Raw genomic sequence first — 10,173 nt, forward strand, 5'->3', positions numbered from 1 at the left:
CAGTTTACCATAATTTAAATGATGATTATAAATACATAGTGGAAATAATAAATTTTAGTACATAATTCTAATATACTTATTATCAAACCACATGTATTATACTAAGAATATTACATGAAGTATACTTTTAGCACAATATGGAAGGGTAAATAGATGATTTTTAGAGACATAGATTAAATCATTAATAAATTTTATTGACTATAAATGTAAATATATGCATTTATTATGTTTTAATACTCTCTTGCATTGATTCTACATAATATAGTAAGTTTTCATGAGTAGGAATCTGATCTTCCTAATAGCTTTTTGTAGTAAGTAATATAATACCAAATTACATCACAGTACTATAATGGCCCTGTTCATGACAGCATCACCTGCAAATCAGATCAATACATGTATATTTTTTCTTTTTATTTATTGAAGCATAGTTGATTTAAAATGCTGTATTAGTTTCAGAAGTACAGAAAAGTAATTTCTTTTATAATCTCCAACACATGGAAACAACCTAAATGTCCATCAACAGATGAATGAATAAAGGAGATATGTTTATACAATGGAATATTATTCAATCATAAAAAATAATGAAATAATGTGATTTGCATGAACATGAGTGGACCTAGAGATTATCATACTAAATGAAGTAAGCCAGCCAATTCATGTATTTTTAAATGTCAGCAAGGCTGACTGGAAAAGAAACAAAGATACGGTAATAAAGTCTATCACCTGGGTGCCAGGAATTCTTCTTTCTTCTTAATTTCCAGTAAGGGCTTAGAGAAATCTCCTTAGTAACATAGAGAGTAAGCATGTACTCTCACAGATTTACATGGGTTTTGTAAGAAAATTAATAGTATTGTAAAGACAGATTGGATACAAAAGAAAGATATTGAATAGTAAAGGTAGTAACTATTAGTATTATTAACATACATACAAGTAATCATTTTGAAGTAACAGTAAATTAAAATCAAATAACAAGACTATACACACAAAAAGAAAATCACACTCACTCTAGAAAGCTGGAAGTAGAATTGATATTGCTGCTATCTTTGTAAATCCTAGGAAGACTTTCTTTACCAGTCTGTTCACCAGGTCCTGGGGAAGAAAACTAGACTAATTGTATTATTCTTTGAAATTCTAGTCTCTTTGGGCTTAATATCTTGTGAAGAAGTTCCATTTGTATACAGGACTGCAGTCTAAATTACTTACCAGATATATTAAACACCTTTTGGGGAGCAAAGGAGCTTCTTAATAGCATCTTTCATATGCTTATTTCTCAAGCTACATATAATGGGATTGAAAAAGGGAGCAAGCACAGAGAACGTTAGTGCAATGGTGGTGTCCCAGAATGGTGTATAAGTAGCAAAGAATCTAAGATATATGAGAGCCACACTGCCAAAAAATAACAGGAAGATGGAAATGTGTGCTGCACAGGTAGAAAAGGCCTTTTTACAACCTTCAGCTGAAGGGATACCCAGGATAACAATGATAATTCTGATATAAGAAAGAGAAAAATCAGACCTATTATTAGAATAGCGAAAGCATGAATCACATCTTGCACCAAGATCACAGAGGCATTTGTGCAGGCTAAATTTAATAAAGGTGTGAAATCACAGAGCAGAAGATCTGATGGATTTGGTTGGGACCACAGAAAGGTAGGGTAGAAATTCACACAATCTCAGGTAGAAGAATGAGGAAACCAAATATACAAGAGCCTGCATAAAGCTGAGCACGTAGTCAGGGAGTCATGATGGTTAGGTAGTGGAGTGGGTGGTAGTGGTGACAGGTGGCAACATACCTGTCGATGGCCATGACAGTCAGCAAGCCTCCTTCAGTGTTTCCAAGTGGATGGAAGAAGTACATCTGCAAGAGGTAGCCAATGAAAGAGATGGCTTTTTGACTGCTGATTAGATTGGAGAGCATTTTAGGAATAGCATCTGTGGTATCTCAAGAAATGTGAAGATAGATACTGATGGGATTATACATGAGATTGTAGAGACAGGTATCCAGTCTTTAGTTCAGTTCAGTTCACTTCTGTTGTTCAGTCGTGTCCAACTCTTTGCGACCCCATGAATCACAGCATGCCAGGCCTCCATGTCCATCACCAACTCCCGGAGTTCACTCAAACTCACCTCCTTTGAGTCGGTGATGCCATCCAGTCATCTCATCCTCCATCGTCCCCTTTGCCTCCCGCCTCCAATCCCTCCCAGCATCAGAGTCTTTTCCAGTGAGTCAACTCTTTGCATGAGGTGGCCAAAGTATTGGAGTTTCAGCTTTAGCATCAGTCCTTCCAATGAACACCCAGGATTGATATCCTTTAGCATGGACTGGTTGGATCTCCTTGAGATCAGCTTTCTTCACAGTCCAACTCTCATATCCATACATGACCACTGGAAAAACCATAGCCTTGACTAGATGGACCTTTGTTGGCAAAGTAATGTCTCTGCTTTTTAATATGCTATCTAGGTTGGTCATAACTTCCCTTCCAAGGAGTAAGCATCTTTTAATTTCATGGCTGCAATCAGCATCCACAGTGATTTTGGAGCCCCAAAAAATAGTCTGACACTGTTTCCACTGTTTCCCCATCTATTTCCCATGAAGTGATGGGACCAGATGCCATGATCTTTGCTTTCTGAATGTTGAGCTTCAAGCCAACTTTTTCATTCTCCTCTTTTACTTTCATCAAGAGGCTTTTTTTTTAGTTCCTCTTCACTTTCTGCCATAAGAGTGGTGTCATCTGCATATCTGAGGTTATTGATATTTCTCCCAGCAATCTTGATTCCAGCTTTTGCTTCTTCCAGCCCAGTGTTTCTCATGATATACTCTGCATATAAGTTAAATAATCAGGGTTACAATATCCAGTCTTACAGCAAAGATCAATAGGTTCCTGACTATAATAAAGGTGTAGATGAAAAGTAAAGGAACAAAGTATAGGAGGCCACCATCTTGGAATCAGGGGAACACAGTGAAGATAAATTCAGTCACTGCTGATAGATTTCCATCTTCCATGTCCCCAGAAGAGCTACCTGTGAATGAGGAAGATGGTACACCCAACTAATAGAGAAGGAAATCAATGCAGTGTAAATGTAAACGGTATTTTGGTTACCTGGTATTTTTGTGTTTTGACTTATTCCAGATTCAAAATAACTGTCAATTTGTCTATATCACTAATCTTTTTATTTGAGAGATAATACAGAATGATGATTAGTAACATAGGTTCAAATCAGACATTCTGAGCCTGAATTCTCATTCTCCCACTTATTAGTTGAGCAAATAAGCAAGTTACATAGTCTCTTTCTGAACCTCAGAATCTTCTGTAGTGGAAAAATATTAGTGCAAAATTATGAGTATTGAAAGAATTAATGTATCAGAGTATTAATATTGCTCAATATTTGTTAGTTATTTCCTACCTTGAACAGCTTTTTTTTAATATTCTGAAAGAATATTAACAATATCTCATTTATATCTTTTCACTCCTCGATCATTTGCTATGTGACTGCTTTCTCTCTCCTATACAGGAGCCATTCTGTCCCATGTATCACTGACATGGTAACTGCAAAACAATTGAAAAGTTCCAGTCTTTATAACTTCACTTTGGCATTAGAAACTACTGATTACTATTACTTGAAGACTGTCTCCCTTGGCTCTCATGAAACCACCCTCTCCAGGTTTATCTTCTTCCTGAATAGAAGCTTCCTCTCAGGTGTTTTGTAATAAAACTTTCTTATTTTATGTTTTATAAACTTACAGTCTTGACCCATTCCCTAAATGACTGTGTGTTCCAGTTTCCTGCTGTGGCCCCTAAAATCATGTCCTGCCTTATTGTTGATGAACTCATGCCCTCACAGTTTTTCAGTTCTTTCAAGTCTGTATCACCAGCAGAGGTGTGTTTCCTGAACTTTAAATCTGCATATTCAGTATTCCTCATCTGCCACTCTCTCATGCTGCACTGTGACAGTTCTCAGAGTTCACCCTGATTTTTCCTGGATCATTGCTTTTGTGAATGTTAACCCTCTTCTTAGAAGACCTTCTTACTCTTCTTCACTTGACTAACTCCTAGGCTTTCCTCAAGTTTCAGCTCAGGCATTGATCCCTATCAGAAGCCCTACAACAGTTTGTGTGGTTTCAATCTCCCTCCCTACATTTAAACACACACATGTTTATTCTCATATATATTCTACAGAGGGTTTCTACCATCATCCTTACTATGTTTTTATTATAACTTGTTATTTCTTTAACTTCATGAGATTGTGAGCTTCTATTAGAGAAGGATCAACCTTTTGTGTTTCATAACCCTAGTAAGCATTGATCGCTTAAAAATGGCTATTTTTTAATGAATAAGTTTGGATTAGGCTTAGAAAAATATTGTTGCTGTTTTTCAGTTGCTAGTTCAGTTCAGTTCAGTCGCTCAGTCGTGTCCGACTCTTTGCGACCCCATGAATCACAGCACGCCAGGCCTCCCTGTCCATCACCAACTCCCGGAGTTCACTAAGTCATGTTCAAATCTTTGCAACCCCATGGACTGCAGCACACCAGGCTTCCATGTCCACTACTTTCCAGAGTTTACTCAAATTCATGCCCATTGACTCGGTGATGTCAACCAACCATCTTATCCTCTGTTGCCCCTTTGTCCTCCTGTACTCAATCTTTCCCAGCATCATATTAAAGCTAGAAGAATCTAGAATAAGACTGGTAGGAAGGAAACTTGTAAGCATTTATGTCTTGGACAGTTGTAAAGTCTGAATAACTAGATATTATTTCTGATTTTAAGTGTGAAAAACCTAGAACCCCAAAGATGGAGCTTTCACATAAATTCTATTCCAATGCCAAAATTTAAGCCTGCTCAAATCTTCATTATTTGAATCTTTAAAGTGTGTCTCATGCTGAACATAAAAAATGAATAGTTTCTACCTAAACATCAGTGACCCTCAAGTCACCTCTGCCAGCTTCAGTAGGGGTCTTCCTTTTTCCTGGATCTCTGCATTCTTAAATGTTCTTTCAACTTCTCTGGAAGGGATTGTTATAACGACCCTAAGAAAAATACTAAAGGGGAAATGAGTTCCACTGAGACTTCCTCCCTTGGTAATAAATAGCACTCTTTCTTTTTCCCATGGGATCAGTATCAGAATGTGATTGCACTTTTTTCGCATAATATTTTCAGATCAAAGGAGAATCAGTGCTCCAAGGACGACTTCAAGTTCTGGTAATCATTGTTACCTCTTTTCTTGTCATCATTGTGATTTAGCCAGTCAGCCTCCATTTAGGTGTGGAACTGGAAGTGTACCATATAAAGCTACGCTCACCTTTAATTGGACCTCATCCTTTCCAAAACACAAGAAATAGGACGATGTCAAAAGAGCCTTACTGACATGTTAATTACTGTGAACAAATTAATGAATAGAAAATAGATCAATTTTCATGAAAATATGTAAGTTAGAAGTATGCCATACTAAAGAAGATGGAAGAGTTCCAAGTGTTATCCAACAGTATACACAGGGTATTCCTTCAAATTGTTTCTATTAATTCTGCTGAACTCTTTATATTTCCCCCTTTTCAGCACAAAATATATTAAAGATTTGTATGTATTTTTTGTAGACTACTTCCTTCCACTCATTCTTTCTTAAATTCCCATAATTCCTTCTCACCTCATGGCTATAAAGAAATATCTCCAGAGTAGTTAGTCCATATTTATCATACTGTGAATGCTCATAAAATTGTTTTCATGGCTCAGTATAAATGAGGCAAAAGCTTAGATATTTAATATTAACTTGCAGCATATCTGTAAATAATATTGATAAATTTAGGTTAGTGTACAACTTATATGTGTGTGCAGGCAGACAAGAGCAGGATATCATGTGATAATACAATTTATTGAAATGTTTAGGTTTTTTGGACAACATATTATTAAAGTTCAATTTTAATTTTGTGGATATTCACAAGAGCTCTAATTCATAAAAAAATATTTTGATGATAAATAATTCATGTAAAAAAGGGCACAAATTATAAATACATATTTCAATAATTTTTTACTTTGTAAAAATACTTGTCTAACTCTACACAAATCAAATATTAATTCTATGCTATCACTTATGTCCAGTTTGTTAATCTGTTTTTTAAGCCTCCACATGATTGTGAATTTCTCCATTGCTAATTTTGATTCTACCAATTTTTGTCTTATAAGTTTTAAGCCTATATTTTTTTTGAAACACAGATAGTACAATGTATCCCATTTGAGTTAGAAACATTTGTTTTTGTCTGGTTTTGTTTTAAGATAACTTCTTATATCATAACTACTGTAGAAATTTTACAGTTTCTTCAGGATATTAGTCTCTTTATTTCTGGAATTTCAGTTTCATTAATATTTCATTTCTAGGATTTAGTTTCCATGTAATCTATTTTGCCAGACATTGTACTTTTCTTCTTTAAATTTTATGATATTTTCTCAAGTCAAAACTCTAGATTAGTTTTCTAGTGCTCAATTTTTAATTTCTTCCATTGAATATTATTACTGAGCATTAATCTAGTTATTTGTTATTATTACCAGTGCCATAACAAACTAGTACATGTCATACATTAAAAGACCTTTATAATTTCTTTATAGATTTCAATTTGGAATATTTAAAATTATTTCTGTAATTCTTTCTTAGGGCAGCTTATGGTTAAATATTTGCTATTATTAACAGAATATGCCCATTTTTAATGTACATTAACCTCTCTCCAACCATCACTCCATACCTGAAAATGCAGATTCCAATGTAGTGTTCTCATAAACACACACGTATCCTTAAACGCCACACACTATTGCATACACAGAGGCATATACACAGTGTGGTGCTGGGGAGTGAAATGGGGACATACCTGCCTTTAAAACAAACAAACAAAATACAGAGATTTAAAAAACTGATTGTTTACATTTCCAAAATTATGTTTTTCAACTAATCAAGAAACAGAGCTTCAGATGCTAATCTCCTGTGGCCAAGTGCACAAGTTTTGTGTGATACAGAATGAATCACATTTTCTGAATTTGAAGGCTTCATGAAATTTTCTGGCTATAAATGTACTATATTTTGCAATAAACTTTCCTTGGTTTTCTCCATTTGGTTTTTTTAAGAACTTTTTGGAAAATATAAATTTTCTAGATTGGGGCACACAGAGGGGCTAAGAAGATCCATGACCCACTCTGCCTCCTTGCACTACCTTGCTCTATACAGCTTTTCTATTTGTTTTCTTTAAAGTTGTATCCTTTATAGCAAGCTAGTAGATGAAAAAATGTAAAAGTATCCTAGGGCTCATGATCAGTGAACAAAGATTTGAAAGACACAGCCAATATCATGCTATGCCCTGATCAAAAATATCACCCATCCAAAGCACCAAAAAAATATGGTGAACTCATTGCCTTAGGGTACGAAGACTGTCTCCCAAATGGTGATAAAGGAAGAAGGAAAAGTCTATTTGCTCTATAAAGCAAATAGAGTGAAGCCCAGCACTGTAGTTATGGTTTGTTCTCCTTAGGTTACAAGGGGAATAGGCAACAAAGACCAGTATAGCATAGCATGGGGTCAAGACAGCAGTAACAGAATATGCTCATGACAGCAACATTAATGTTTCAGATTGGTCAGTTGACTGCAAGTCTCATTAATTTTGTAATAACTGATATAGTTCCAGGAGTCAAAGTATTGATAATTCTGATACACAGTCAGTGCAAATCACTATATCAAGATTTGCTTTTAGAATTATATATGAATATAATTTCCCCTTTACATCACAGATATATGCTGCAGGATTTGACTTATCAAAAAACATCTTTCTGGGAAGAAGAGTGGTATATTGAAGGTGTCAGATAAGCAGATGAATGACTTGACCACTAATGGCTGTTTTTTTATACATCCACATAACGGGTTCACAGAAGATTCTAGCACTTAAATATGGAGAGAAATATCAATGTGTTGAAATGTATTCAGCTTTGTATAAAATCAAATTAGCTCAGCAGAGAGGAAAAATGGTGGAAATGGAAATCAATAAACTATAACGTCTTGTTAATTCAACTCTGCAGTATAACATTGTTGTGGCATACTCTAGAAGGCCTTCTCTGCCTCCTGTAGTGAAAAATTGTTTTAAGACAAAAAATCAATGCAGTGTTACCTCAGAACCCTATAGAATTCAAAACACTAGCATTTCCTAGCACGAAGAGGAAAGATGTCAATGAAAACAGCCATGGGTGTTTCTAAACTGTAGCCATGTTGTTGTTACCATAATGGGGGAAACAGAAAAACATGAGGGAAAAGATCACAAATGTCCCATGTGTAAGTCTGTTGGTTCCTACATCCTTTTGTGGCTTGAATTTGAAGCTAGATTTTGTGTGGATCCTGGTCCTCCAACTTACGTATGTAGTGTCTGTGGTTATGGGAGTTCAGAAAAAATAACCTCCGATGGGCCCCAGATCCCACTTCTTTGTGGTTCTCATGTTTCTCAGGCAGCCTGGCCCTTTTGTGTCCATTGGTTGGTTGGAGAACAAAGCTACATTGGCATTATTCCCCAAGGACCTTTAACAGACAGTTTTCCAATATGTTAGGTTTCCAATCTGTTATCTACATCACATTTTCTCTGACTCTAGCTATTTGCATCAAGATGAATAATTTGTAAAACTTTATAATAAATGGCAGCAATTTCCAAGCAAAAATATGAGAAGCTCAGCAAAGAATTTTTCAAGTACCAGACTTCTGAGCTCTGAGTTTTGAAAATATATTTTGACAAGAAAAGGCAAAATTAAATTGATAAAGTTAACTTGATGCCTGAATTTTAGTATTTTTTAATTGTACATCCTTAATGTTGAAAAATTGCTTTGTTTAACTGAGGGTGCTACTGGTTCAAGCTAATTAGTTTGCAATTTATTGTAAACATAGTAAAATATAATATGTATATTAACTTTTTTCCTATTAGTATTTATATTTATTGTGGAAGATGCCTGAGAAATTTCTTGATAAAGTAGCATAACCATGGTGTCACATCTTTGGCACATTCACAAACAGTGGTTTAGTAAGCTCAGTTCAAGGGTTTGCCATGCTAGGAAGAAGGACTAGAGAGCTTTTCTCCTCACCTCCATCAAATAACGTTATTTAGTAGATTAGAATACATTGTGAAGCCAAATATGTATTAACTACCATTGTGTATAACATGTTTGTTTTTAACCATTGAAAATAATCAGGAAATATTTTTCCTTGATGTTTCTACCAAATTTTTACTAAAATATAAATTTAAAGTTAAGAAATATACTATATTCCCCTTTGCATATGCAATTATCTAATTTTCTTCCATGAAAACTGTTTTTAGAGTCAGCAGCATTTGGCAAATTTACTTTTCAGGCATAATCTATGTTTCATCAGTGCACTATTTTTAGAAATAAAACTATTTCTATAAGAATATTATAAATTTACAAAAAAAAGAGAGTGACAATTTGCTTTTAAAGAAGAAATGCTTCATTAATGAGCCTATATTTGCCCTTATCCAGGTGTTAGGAAATCTAGATAAAAAGGATTGAATGACAACAGTGCCTTCTTTGGTTAACCTAGCAGACTAGCTTTAACTGTGGGCTTGAATCCTGAAGAGAGTTGTCATGGTAACTCAAGTTCAGTTCAGTTCAGTTTAGTTCAGTCGCTCAGTTGTGTCCGACTCTCCACTACCCCATGAATCACAGCACGCCAGGCCTCCCTGTCCATCACCAACTGCTGGAGTTCACTCAAACTCATGTCCACAGAGTCGGTGATGCCATCCAGACATCTCATTCTCTGTCGTCCCCATCTCCTCCTACCCTCAATCGCTCCCAGCATCAGAGTCTTTTCCAGTGAGTCAACTCGTCGCATGAGGTGGCCAAAGTATTGGAGTTTCAGCTTTAGCATCAGTCCTTCCAATGAACACCCAGGATTGATCTCCTTTAGAATGGACTGGTTGGATCTCCTTGCAGTCCAAGGGACTCTCAAGAGTCTTCTCCAGCACCACAGTTCAAAAGCATCAATTCTTTGGTGATCAGCTTTCTTCACAAATGGTGGCAAATGGGCATCAACGGCAGCAGTGTGGAAGGACATACTTTCACAGTCTATTTGTTCTCTAATGTCAATGAGTTCATTGCTTTCAGAGCAAGAAAAATTTCTTCTCCCTTCTCTTTTGTAAAATGTGTCTTTT

At 35.6% G+C, this 10,173-nt stretch overlaps 2 pseudogenes; one reads left to right on the forward strand and one right to left on the reverse strand.

Moving 5' to 3' along the window:
- Positions 1–1,211: 1,211 nt before the first annotated feature.
- Positions 1,212–5,254, reverse strand: LOC148778223 (olfactory receptor 6K3-like; annotated as a pseudogene).
- Positions 5,255–7,325: 2,071 nt separating this feature from the next.
- On the forward strand, positions 7,326–8,566 carry LOC148778224 (E3 ubiquitin-protein ligase pellino homolog 1 pseudogene; annotated as a pseudogene).
- The last annotated feature ends 1,607 nt before the right edge of the window (positions 8,567–10,173 follow it).

Source organism: Moschus berezovskii, chromosome 4 (assembly GCF_049115385.1).
Source record: "Moschus berezovskii isolate FMDL1 chromosome 4, NW_MosBer_1.0, whole genome shotgun sequence".
NCBI classification, from domain to species: Eukaryota; Metazoa; Chordata; class Mammalia; order Artiodactyla; family Moschidae; genus Moschus; species Moschus berezovskii.